The sequence below is a fragment of the Convolutriloba macropyga genome, chromosome 7, assembly GCF_964194025.1.
Source record: "Convolutriloba macropyga chromosome 7, txConMacr16.3, whole genome shotgun sequence".
NCBI classification, from domain to species: domain Eukaryota; kingdom Metazoa; phylum Xenacoelomorpha; order Acoela; family Convolutidae; genus Convolutriloba; species Convolutriloba macropyga.
Genome location: NC_134474.1, coordinates 25,322,935 through 25,335,705, shown reverse-complemented (window position 1 = coordinate 25,335,705; position 12,771 = coordinate 25,322,935). Strand labels below are relative to the sequence as shown.

Below are 12,771 nucleotides of genomic sequence, written 5' to 3'. Positions count from 1 at the left end.
TACTTTTGTTTTCGCCAGAGACTATATCTTCAATTTTCCCTCTGGGATTTTATGTACAAAAACACAATCGTTTGAAGTTATCTTCCAGATTCTTTCATTAATATTAAAAGATTCCAGATTTCTGTAAATTGAAATAATGCAGACAAAAATTTGTTTTCTATTAAAGTTGATAAGAGCAGTTTAGGCAACATTGTGAGGGATTTTGAAGATCGTCATTTTGAAACTGTCAACAAAATTCTATCAACTTATTGTTGCACAGTGACATATCACATCTAACTTCAACCATCGCTCGGCTATAGTTCATCAATCGTCTAAACAAAAGATTGAGTCAAAAATGAGTTTAACTTCATTCTAGACACTTCCAATTGATATGATTTAAATTTATTTGTGCTTTGAGGAACAGTTTTTAGAACTCTTTCGGACAAACGCAGCGTCGTATTGTCACATTGCACTTGCACGTGAGGTCACTGGGCCACATAGTTCCACAACAGTGCTTGTCACTTAAACAGAAGGCGAAGAATTGTCCACAAGTTTTGAAATAGTAGCCATAAGTCATTTCCAGAATCACTAACAAGAGAATGACCTTCACCAAATAATTACAGAGCTTAAGATGGTCTTGATCGAACATTTTGACTTCTGAATATTACAGATGTGAGCTATGAACAAAAATCAAGGAAGTGAAGTCATTCAGTTTAGAAGACCTTATTTAGAATGAAAAAACAAGGTCCAAATCCAGCTAGATGGATTGCAGATATTTCCAACATTGGTTTGATAGTCGTATTTTTTTTAGTAAACATGCAGGATGCGTTGGTTAATGTACATTGTTTTTCAGTCGATTTCACATTCTCAAACTTCCGAAATACCAGCATTTGTGAAAAGATAAATCTTTGTTGAGTAATTTTGCTATAGATTGCTCTCATCGGGCCAAAAGCTTTTAAATTGTTTGCCAGAAAAGCAAGTTTTAACTTTCCTTCAGCAACGACATTGTTAAACTTGAACTTTATTTCCGCCAATTTTTAGCACACCACACTGAGCGGATTCATTCTACACAGGCTCTATGTAGAATAAAGACAAGAAGCTGTTATGATCACAGGAGAGCAAACAATGGTTCCATTTGTACTCTGGTTTCAAGTTATAGGAAGAGTTTAATAGTAGGGAACTCTTTCGAACCACCTATTGAAAGATTTTCATTTTCTATAGAGAAGATTTCAGGAAAAATAAAGATAAAAAAAATCAACGTCAACTTTCTGTAAACTTCATTTGGAATTTTTTTTTCAATGCAAAATGCTACGCAAAATCTGTTTCCATTTGAATATACTGTTGATTGTGATTCTTATTTACCATGTGTTTATTATTGTAAAATCGATTGTCGTGAACAAAGAGCGAAGTAAAAAAAAACAAGTAAAATTGTTACAATTTTATTTCAGCATCTCAACTTCGCTTTCAGTAAACTGCTTCAGATAGTTTGCAAAATAATTGCAGAGTGTTTCAAGCACAAAAAGAATAGAATGATTGAAAATTAAAACTTTAAGAAGTGTCTTTCTCTTTGAATACCCAAAAAATGAAACAGTTTTTCCAAACTTTCCTTAGAATTCAGTTACGCTACTTTCTTAGCCCTTCGAAATATTCTAAGTTTAAAAACTTTCACCGAGACGTTTCGAGGCACAATAGTGTGGGAAGAACTATATGCTGAACTGGGTTTTTATTCAGTCAATTTTGGTGTATCAATGTACTCATCGTAGAGTGTTGTTAGTTGTATAACTAGAAAGCCCTTTCAGCGCAGAAAAAAATATATAAGATTTTTTACTTTTGTTTTCGCCAGAACCTATAGAGATTTAAAATTTTGTGAATATTCCGATGGTATCCGTTGTTGTTAATCACAACTTTTGTAAAATTTGCTCAATTTTTGTCAAATTTGCTAAACTAAATCTGTCAAAAATACTGTTATTGATTTGCATGTAAAAGTAGAGGAGGACTGCTGAACCGTTTGATCGTTCATTTCTATCTGAAATTTTTTCCAAAGTTTCAATTTTTAGTCTTTTTCAAGAAAAAGAGAAATTTGCTTCTCTTCGCTTAAATTAACCGGAGGCAGAGACGCAAAATTAGCTGACCCAGTTTTGAGTAACATCAAAAAAGAGATAGTTTTTATTCCTTTTCATATGAGATGTTTCTTAGAATTAAAGTTTTGCTGCGTTTTTTTTTGCGTTAGACGATCGATATCTAAAACTTCCTCATTTATTTTTTTATATATATTGAAATTTTTGTTGTCAATTTGTCTATATATGTACATAGAAACAATTATTTGTTTGTAATGAAACGGCAGCAATATCACGGGCAGTTTTGGTCTCATCGTTGTTTTTGACAATTAAAAATCTCTCTGATCACATTGAGTTGATGTATTATTTAAAATCTATGTAAGCAATTTTTCTCTATGTTATATACATAACAGAACAACCTCCAATCGATCAATTATTGACAGTTAGTAATTAGTTGGAAATTAAACCTAATGAAAATGTGTTTACAGAAAAAACCTGGCTTTCTGTATATTTTCTAGGTTTTTTTCTCATTGCATTTACCACAATAATGATGGTTCTCATTCGTATTGAAAAAAAACTGTATATGTTCTGTTTTGCCCCCGCCCCAGTGATTTATATGGTGTCTGTGCAAAAAGATAGCACTTGCGCCTGGGGGGGCGTAAAAGATATAAGCCCACTAAGCTGGAGGGGGGACAGAATAGATCAAAAATGTCAATAGAACGTAATCCTACTAATATTTTTTTCGTAAAAGGTTCAATTTTTCAGCGGCTTGGATACCGTTTTTGCCTACATTTTAATTGAAAAATTTATTTTTGCGTCTATTTTTCCTTCTTTCTTATGACCTACAACTTATCCTGGTTATTGACAGGTCTCAATGGTTCTCAGTTTAGGTATAAATTACTTATCTGTCAGTTTCAGTTTTAAGCTAAAGATTTTGCTTCTTTAAAACCAATACTTTGAAAAAAGAGTCTATTTTTCATTTTCGCCCTCTTGGTTCTTTTTTGTAGACTTGCTGTCTAGTCTCATTGCGCCAAGTCCCATTTCTTTTTTGGAAATACCAGTTAGTTTCTCTTATGTTACTTTCATTTTTAGCTGATACTTCACTTGCAGTTTCTTAGATTTTGATTGAGTTTTTCTGAAGAGATAAATACTGTTTGCATAAAGTAGACATTGAATTTTGGACTCAATTAACAAATGTTTTTGGGATCTATTCTGTTTCAGCCCCCAGCTTAATGATTATAAATTTTTATGACCCCCAGGCGCACGTTCTATTTTTTTAAATAGTAACGTGCTATATAACAGCATATAATTTGTAACTGGGGGTCAAAAAAATACTGGGGGGCGTACAAGATCAGGTATTTGTCAAAGAATCTTTTGCGTGTACTCTCTCCTATTCCTAATAATGGTAGGTCCCATTGGCTCTCAAATGCTTAATTTAATTCCACGTTTCTCTGTTGACCGATCGAGTTGGCTTCCTAAAAACTTATATAAGACTCAATCATTTCTTTTTCAAATTGAATACTGATGATTGCGGCGATTTCGCTTCTATTTGTTCTTGTTTATGTCGATTTTATATCGAGCCCAAGTGGCAACAGTTCGCATCTTCTTTGAAGTGAGATACAGCCTAATTTGTTTAGTTTAGATTTGTGGTACGCAATTTTGACTTTATTAATGTTAGTTTTTTTTAAAAAGTTAGATAATATCTTTGACAGTTTAAAAAGTTCTTGTTGTTTGTCTTATCTCGTATTTTTATTATTGGTAGATGTCGTCGGCTCTCATATGCGGCATAAGTGGATTTATTTAGTGATTTCTGTTTAAAACAACCCTTTTTTTTACTGATTTGCCAACTATTTTCGAGCAATATACGTATCTTTGGTTTTTGTAATCATTTAACTTTTGTAATTTTCAATTTTTCTCAAAACTTTAATCTATAGCAGAGGGTTGCCAAGAAAAATTGGCCGCAAGACACCAACAGATTTTGCTAGTCTGACTGCGTGAAAAAAAGATGAAAATGAAAATATCGAGTAACTTGGGCCTTTTATGAAGAACTAATAATATGAAGAATTCTGTTGCTCTGTTGTAGTAGCGAGTCCTTAATGTCTCCTGAAAAAAATAGATCTGCAAAAACTGACCAAGAGAGCCATGCTTGATCGCTTAATCTTCCTAACCCCAGTTTCATAGAGTTTGGGACAAAATAATTTAATTTGAGCACCCGTACCGAACTTCAAGTGTAAATCAGTACTCGGCAATTGTAAATGCAAGTATCCCATGTAATAAATTTGGCTCGCTTTCTCGCTTGAAATTTGCTTCTTTCAAGCGTATATTGACGGCGCAAAAGCCAGTACTGCCACAGTCACGGTGGCGCAGGAAGAAGAACGAACGTCTAGCGAGAGGTAGATCGTGGGTGCGATCCCCGCACGTAACTTTGTTTTTGCTCTTGACAAAAGTGTAATCATTGTAAAATCAGAATGAACGCAAGTCTGACAAGTCAAAAAAGTGACATGATTCAGTCTATGATTCAGTAAGGATGAGGAATTGCAATTATACTGGCCCAGTATCGAAACGCACTTGGAGTTGGGTACGGGCAAACTCTTCTTTCTATATCCTGACATTTGTGCGACAGCAATTTTCCGTCTCTAAATCATAGGCACATTGCAAGGAAGGTAATTTCATAGGCAGAATATTCATACAATCTCTGTAAAAAACTCCACTTACTTTGTTTTTTCAGCAATGGTTCTGACTATTTCGCATAACAAAAATAACAACTAAATTGTAATCGGAAAACTTTGCCCTACAGATGTTTTGCTGAAACAATTCTGTTCTTTTCTCATCTCTTATGACAAAACAACATACCAATAACTCCAAAATTTTGACATCAATGTTACTCGTGGTGTCCTCGAAATTCTTATCTTGAGCGGTGGAGGCTTTTCCACGATGATTTTAAAGAAAAAACAATCAGTAACTCTACAATGTAACACACCAGTTAAAATGATAAATTGAATATCGCGTAGATTCGGATTGGGTTGGTTGGGGGCTTTAATGAATAATTTTCGCTTTTAGTTCTCAATTTTCGCATTTCTTCAATTCTTTTCATTTCAACATTCTTTCGTTAGTCTTTAGGACAAATACAGCGTCGCAATTCCTCTTTACATTTGCACATGAAGTCGCTAGGCCACATAGTTTTACAGCAGTGCTTATCTTTTGTACAGAAGGCAAAGAATTGTCCGCAGGTAGTGAAAAAGAAGCCATAGGCAAATTCTGTAATTAATAGAAACAAAATGATAATCCATATAACATTGATACTTCCAACTTCATTGTTGCACATATTATTTTTTACTACTTTTTGGACTTTTGTAGTGTACTGTTTACAAGATTACGACAGAACGAATTAGCTAGAAAATTGATAGATACTGAGTCAAATTGGTATACGGACTGATTTTTCCGTAATTAGAATCATACGACGAAGAAAAATTGCCTCACATTAGAACTATATTCTAACATCGTATATAAGTTAACCTTAAATGCGAAATATAAATCAAGAGTTAAGTTCAGCTAAGGGCGAACAAAAAAGTAGGGCAATTAAGTCTGGGCAAGAAAATATGAGCGCCTTTTTCATGTGCATTTTTATCACTGAGTTTAGCGAGTGAAGCTTTGCGAGTATAAATGGAAATCCAAATTTTGCTAATTTCAGTTATTGAAAAACTTAGTTTTTTCAGTTTCGGTGCGGTTATTGTTTTATTTTTGTTCCGACCCCCACTTTAGTGGGGAGGGAGGAACTATATACTGAAATGGGTTTTTTGTTCAGTCAATTTTGGCCGATCGATATATTCATCGTACATAGTTATGAGTGCTATCATTGAAAAGCACGTACATCCATGATTATGGAACAAAAAAGATTTTTCGGCATTTCGTTTTCTACAGGGAGTGATCGAAGTTTAAATTTTTGGGAACATTCCACAGTTTTTAGTCACATTTTCTGTAACTTTTGCTGAAATTTGGATCAATTTTGCTAATGGAAATCAAAAATTTTTAACAGTAGAGTGTTATAGTTATCGTTAGAGATAGAAGAGCGTTGATAAATTGTTTGGTACGAGTTTGGTAAGAGTTTTTCAGCTAACAATTTTGATAACCTTTCCATATTCTTATTTATTTCATCAAAAATTGCTCAAAATGTGGTATTTTGGTCCACTTTGTCTAAAATTGCCAAAAAAGAGACCTCAAAACCAATGAAAAAATCTCCTCAAAAACTTCAAAATAGAGCAAGTTTCAGTGCTCTATTAAAGTCTTCTAGAAAAAAGTTTTTGCAGTTTTTTGCAGATAATTATACAAAAAGATTAATTGTTTTATATAGGTCTAATTTGGAATTATTTGGAAGATTGGGATGAGTTGTTGGACGCGCAACATAATTAGTCAGAAGATTGACATCTTCAAGTGTTCTAACGGTCAGAAAATTTATAACTTTTATTTTGATCATGCCATTTTTTTTTTTTTTAATATTTTACTTTTTTGTTTTTTTATGTTAATTACTGACAAATTGTTCAATTCATGGCTCCAGTAATCGCAGCTCTCACGTATCTAAAAATAAGGCAACATTGTCTCAATGGCCATCTATAGACATATAAACGAACTTTATAACTAATATTGGTATATAGCTATGGGTTTTTTTTTCTTTCAACTTATTTTTTTCTCAAAAAATTAAAAGTAATCTTCAACTTATTTCTTTTTGTTCTGGTTTTCGTCTTTTTTTCTCATTTTACACTTTTTTATCAATTTTGTGAACCGCTGAGAGTTCTAGTTAGTTTTTCTGTTGAAGCAAAGGATAATTTTTGTCAGTTAAAAGTTTTGAGAGATGTCTTCAGGGCTTATGCAGTTTGTTTTAGAGCACTTCTGTGAGTTTTAGATATTTTTCAAATTTTGTTGTTCTTTTGTGGTCATTTTGAGATTGTGGTTTTACAAAGAAAATTTTTGATTTTAAAGGGGACGAAAGTGAATATTTTTATTTTCCTCGAAGTTAAAATTTAATAAGTTTAATGGCTTCAACACAGCAGTTTTGTAAGAATGTTTACGAAGTTTTTTTTAGTTCTGCTTGTATTTAAAGTTATTTTATAGTCTTATGATCTAGTCTTACTAATAACAGGTGCAAATAGTCTTGGAAAAAGTAGGAAAATAAGCTTCTGCTCTTTAATTCAAAAAATTATATTGGCCATGAATTTCGAGAAAATTTGTTTTTAGGAATTACAATGGACTTCTGAGCTTTGCCAATTTTATATCTGTTAACTTGTAGCTTTATATCTCCATAAACAAGTCGCATCCTTTATCTATTTAACTAAAATTTGCTCTTTATAACGACTTTGTTCTCCTCAAACGGTCTTTGTTCCTGGTACAGCGAGTTTTCATGAAATATTATTGATTTTTGCATATTCCATCATTTTTGTAGGTTTTTGTTTTCTTTTCACATTACCGCAATGGGTCATTTGAAAAAAAACGCAATCAAAAATTGTTGATGCCCTTAGTAGATTGAAGAAAGTCGCATTGAGGAAAAGTCCCAGATTTCTTTTTCTAATGAAGTACAGGTTAATATTTTTTAGTATAAGTTTTATCCGATGCCGTTTTGATTTGGTTATTAATGGTTTTAAAAAAGGTTACAACGGATTTTGGTCGTAATTAATATTTGTTGTTGTTTGATATTTCTCACCACTTTTTCTGGTAGTCATATTTTTGACAGGTTTCATTGGCCCTCTAAGGTAGATTGTTTTATACATTTAGTAGTTTGTTGAACGATATGTTACTTTTTAATCTCTTCCTCATTTGGTAGACAAATAAGCAAAAATTTTAGATTAGCGGAGTCAGAACCTTATTTGAAAACGCACATTACCGAGCCGCTTTGTTTCGATTAAAATAAGCGTAAAGTCAGATATATGAATGTCAGAAGACATGTTCTTGCATCGAATTCAGATTCCTTTAATAAAATTTCTGTGTTTATGAATCCAGCAGTTCGGATTTTCATTAAGTATAAAACCTAAACTCTACAATAAATTCCGGTTAACTGTTTTTGTTGGGGGTGCTATTAGCATCATAGACTCTGTTAAATTCTTGGACGATGCGCCATTTTATTTGGAGCTGTTTTCCTGTCGCTGTTTTGCGATAAACTTCATCATTTTAATTTTTGCTTGCAATTTAAGAAAATTCACATGATTAAGTATTATCTGCGACTGATAAGCCTCCCCCCCCCATCTTATCCAAAACAGAAAACAGATGCTGAATCTGATTTGTAAGCTGCGAACTAGGTGCATCTAGACACCTTTTGATCCATTATAAATCAGACGCAGGTAACTTGAAGAAGATAAAAGCCTGCAGTAATTTTTTGTCCTTTTTATCCCTCTTGGTTCTTTTTTGTCAGGTCGTGATATGTTCTAGGTTATATTTTGTTGGTATTGCGGCTGAGCTTAACAACTCAGAAATCAAATTGAATAGCGCTTCAAGGTCATTTCAAGCCTTAAAGCTAGAATAGTGTGACAAGCGAAATTTAATGCTACATTCTATCGAAGCCAAACAGATTTGTTCATTTTGTTCAACATTTATAATTAGCAACTATTATTAGTACGTAATCGTCATATATGAAGTGAAACAGAAACTCAAACTTTAATTACGCAATTATTGCCACGTATTCAAGTGTTCACAATCGCACAAATTTAGCTCAAACGGAGCAAGAGATACCCAACTTGGTAAGCCAGATTCGATGAATTTTGCGATTTTTATACTAATTCAGAGAGAGCGGGGCACCGTATAAGGTATCCCGAACCCCAACTTCAGTGCATTCAGAGAATCTTACGTCACAGTAATCTACCACCAATCAGAGATGCAATTTTGACATGTACTGCAGTATAAATAGAGCTTGAAAAACTACCAAAAATCAGTTGAAACTCATAAATTTGTCTTATTAAACTGACATACAGTGCGTATTGAAGCACACTTTCTTGAGCGGTAAATTACTTGTTATCGTGTCTTGTTTCTGTAGATCATATTAGTGATTGTACAGTTTCAACTTTACTTTGACTTGTGAAAAGAGAATTAACTTTGATATTCTCAAAACTTTCTTTCTGAGGAACGAAGTTCCTAAGTAAGAGAAACTTTGTGCAAAGCACATAGTCAGTTGCTCTTACTGGCTCTAACGAAGCCTACTCTAGTTCAACATTGGTGTTATTGAGGCCAATTGAGAAACAAGAAGTGATCATTAAATTAACTCAGAATATTCAAATCTGAGGTGAAACTTGTTGTGTTATTTCTCAAAGACAATTCTACCGATTCCGTTCATTTCTTTTTCGTTTGATTACTTGTGTGACAGTGTTGTGCACTGCCAAGTTTGCTCAATTTTGAATCATTACTTACCGAGTTATTCAACATTGAAATTTTTGCCCATGTATTAAGATTGGGTATAAAATATAAAAGGTAGCCCCACCAACGCAGTTTACCCAGCGTTGTTTAAATTTACATCAGATAGTAGGCCTACCTAACGTTCTTAACCCTGTGAAATTTTATCTCACTAGCTTTTGTGGTTAAGGAGATATCACTGAAAAACCTCTAATTTGAACTAATTTGCTTATTTGGAATTTTGGACTTTTGCTTAATTGAAGCAAAGTTATTTGTTATTCAGCAAAGCTAAACAATTAGTTATTTGAAATTATTGAGTATCAAGTAATGCAACGGCATTCTAAAGTATAGCGGATAATACAGTTCACAAAAGTTAACTGCAAAAATACAATATCCGGACAGATTTGAAACCGCTGAAACGAACTGGGCGGTGTAAAGTTTTCCTTGACTTTGATAGGAGAGCAGCCGTTACAGTTGGCAACGTGTTACAGAGAGCAACTTTTGTCTAAACACTGGATGCCTATCATAAAAAGTTAATGCTTTGTTTATGTCCTATTTTCTGCTGGTTGTTTCGTAATCAAAATAGTAAGCCAACTATATCTAAGTCGTGCAACAGCTCAAAAATATCAACCATTGATTTATTTACATATGCTATAAAAATATGAAATTATACTGGTCAACTTTCATTTTGCTGGTATAATCAAAGGTATCACACTTGGTTTGCGATAATTTTTGTTTTTAATCTGATCATTTGGCTTTAGTATTGGTCGAAGGAAGATTTGCGAGTAAGGAAATCTTTTCATTTGTTGAATATTTTCATGAGAGCAAGATGCTTTTAGAAATTGGACACCAGATGATTAACCAACACGCCAACCACAAATGATACAGCGTTAATCAATTTCTCATTATTTATCTTTTGGACTATATTTTCAGGTGTTTCTAGCACCAAATGACTCAACCCGGACTGAACGCCAAGTCAATATCAGTACTGTGCGCGTCTAATTGCAAGCTTAATATCAGTACTGTATCAAAACTATGATCATGTCACTTTTTACACTTGTCAGTCTAAATGCAAGTCTTGGCCATGACTTGGCAAGTCTAAAAAAGTCAAAAACAACCAAAGAAAAATTCAACAATAGCCGAAAAAACGTCAGTACAGATATGTGCGTGTAGACTTGCATTTAGACGGGGCCAGTACTGATCTTGACATGCAGTTGAGTCCAGAAAATTAATTCAAATAAAAAGGACCAGGTTCTTAAGCATTATGAAGGACAGACAATTACTCTGGAGTTTATATGTATAAATATTACTAGAAAGTAGAAAATTCATGTCATTTTTTTGTAGGGAATTAGGAGATTTAGGTGCAGGAAATACCTGGAAAGTAGGAAACTTTGATTAGAATTTGCTTAAGCACTTGACAAATATCGGTTATACAATCATAATCTGCACTTTTGTTCAACAGTATTTGAAATTTGTTTTTCGGAGGAGTGACGGGGACTCAAATTTTTGTAAATGTTACATTACGATGCAGAGGTATACCTCAAAATTTCCGCCCTAGTAAAATTGGCTCGAAAATTAGTTACATACAATGAACGAAATTAGATGACATCCTTTGTATCGTACTTTTCGCAAAAGAGGTTCCGCCAATTCTGCGAAATAAAAGAAAATTCGGTGCGAAAGTAGGTAACAAATCTTGTAGTGCGTTTCCGCTCAATTTAGGTCTCAATTATTCACGCGCATTTTGAGCATGCAATAAGCATTTTTATAAAGATTTAATTGAAGCTTTCAAAGCTTTAAAGTACTTCAAATACATGCAACCACAAAAACTGATTTTTTTTCCCGAAAAATTCCTCGCGTATCAAAGGCTTTGTATATCAATGTGGGACTGGCCAATTTTAATAAGAAGGAATAAATAGTACTAATAAGTAGTAATAAGTAGTAACAAAGTACTACAAGTAGTAATAAAGTAGTAATAAAGTACTACTAGTAGTAATAAGTAAGGCTTAATTAAATAAGTAGTAATTAATTTAGGCTTAATTGCGGATTATATGCGAAATCGAGCTATATTGCGTGCAAAAAATCGATACGTAAATTGAGCGGATGCGTGATACAACTCGCGCGAAAAATAGGTTATTGAGCTTGTACTTATATTTCGCGGCTAAAATTAGGACACTTTTGCGAACACGGGATACGATATTCCCTTCCATTTTGCCGGTTTCTGCTAAAGAAGCTATTTTCCGCAATATTGTACCACTTTCAATGTATTAACATAGTAAAAACGAACACGAGATACACACATCGGGCATATCTGCCCTTGAAAATTTGGGTATACCTCTGCACTGTAATGTAGCATAACTTCCGTTGTTTTGTTCACATCAATCGTAATTTTTGCTAAAATTTTGATCAATATTTGCTAAATTATGATAAAATCGTTAAGAAAATTCTGATTGATTTTAAGTTTTAAGATAGAACAAAGTAACTGAATTGTTTAAAACAACTGTTTTTGGCCAAATTGTCAGGTAAATTTGAGAAAATTCAGCCTGCTTTCATTTTTTTCATTAAAAAATTGCATCCAAACGCCTATTTGGCCCATTTTGTGCAGTTCGATTGGCGGTACTGACTTAAAAACTGCTAACATAAATTTTCTGTCGCAGATATGGGCTAGTTCTACCTCCGTTTTTTCTAAGAAAGTTTTCCGAAAGAGCATTTTTGCGGTCTTTCCTTAATTTTAGCCGGTATTTATGACAATTGCGTAGCTTATTTTTGATATATTCTGATTTTCGATCGCTAAAAAACTGTTACGGAATATTTTAGAACACTTGCGTTTTCTTACAGCCGCGCAGCGATTGCAAGGCCAGTTTTCTGTTTTGCATTTGCGGGTCCGGGTGTGTATTTCTTGGAACTAGACAACTCCAGAACTTGTATTCTATCTGGAAAAGATTACCCAGTTTTTCTGGCATTATACAGTACAATTGCATCACTCCTACTATATTGCTGTTTGAACTTCTTCACTCTGGATTTCGCCAACATTGTATTTGCACTTTTATTTTTGAACCGAAGACGCAATACGAATGAAATTAGTCGTAGCGATACGTCGAAACATGAGCTTGAAAAATTTTTAAACCGGAGCGAGGCAGAACGGAACAATGTTGTGATGTTGATGGTTCTAACGTTGTCATTTCTAATCCTTTGCCTAACTGCCGTTTAGTGTTGGGTTGCTGCTTTGCTCATCTCACTGTCTGAAAGTGATCAAAATCCGGATTTGGTTGTTTTTGGAAAACTTAAGCCCATTTGTCCTCGTGATCAACAGCTCTATAAACTACGTATTCTATTACATGAGCGGCAAAATGTTCAAAAAGGCATT

At 33.6% G+C, this 12,771-nt stretch overlaps 1 protein-coding gene across 2 annotated transcripts in view; it reads right to left on the bottom strand.

Moving 5' to 3' along the window:
- Window positions 1-7,066, bottom strand: part of LOC142342723 (uncharacterized) — a 467,707-nt gene extending 460,641 nt beyond the window's left edge. For both annotated transcript variants that reach the window (XM_075394244.1, XM_075394242.1), the window contains exon 1: window positions 7,053-7,066. The gene's annotated coding sequence lies outside the window, so the exon portion shown is untranslated. The remainder of the gene's footprint in view (window positions 1-7,052) is intronic.
- Between the last annotated feature and the right edge of the window lie 5,705 nt (window positions 7,067-12,771).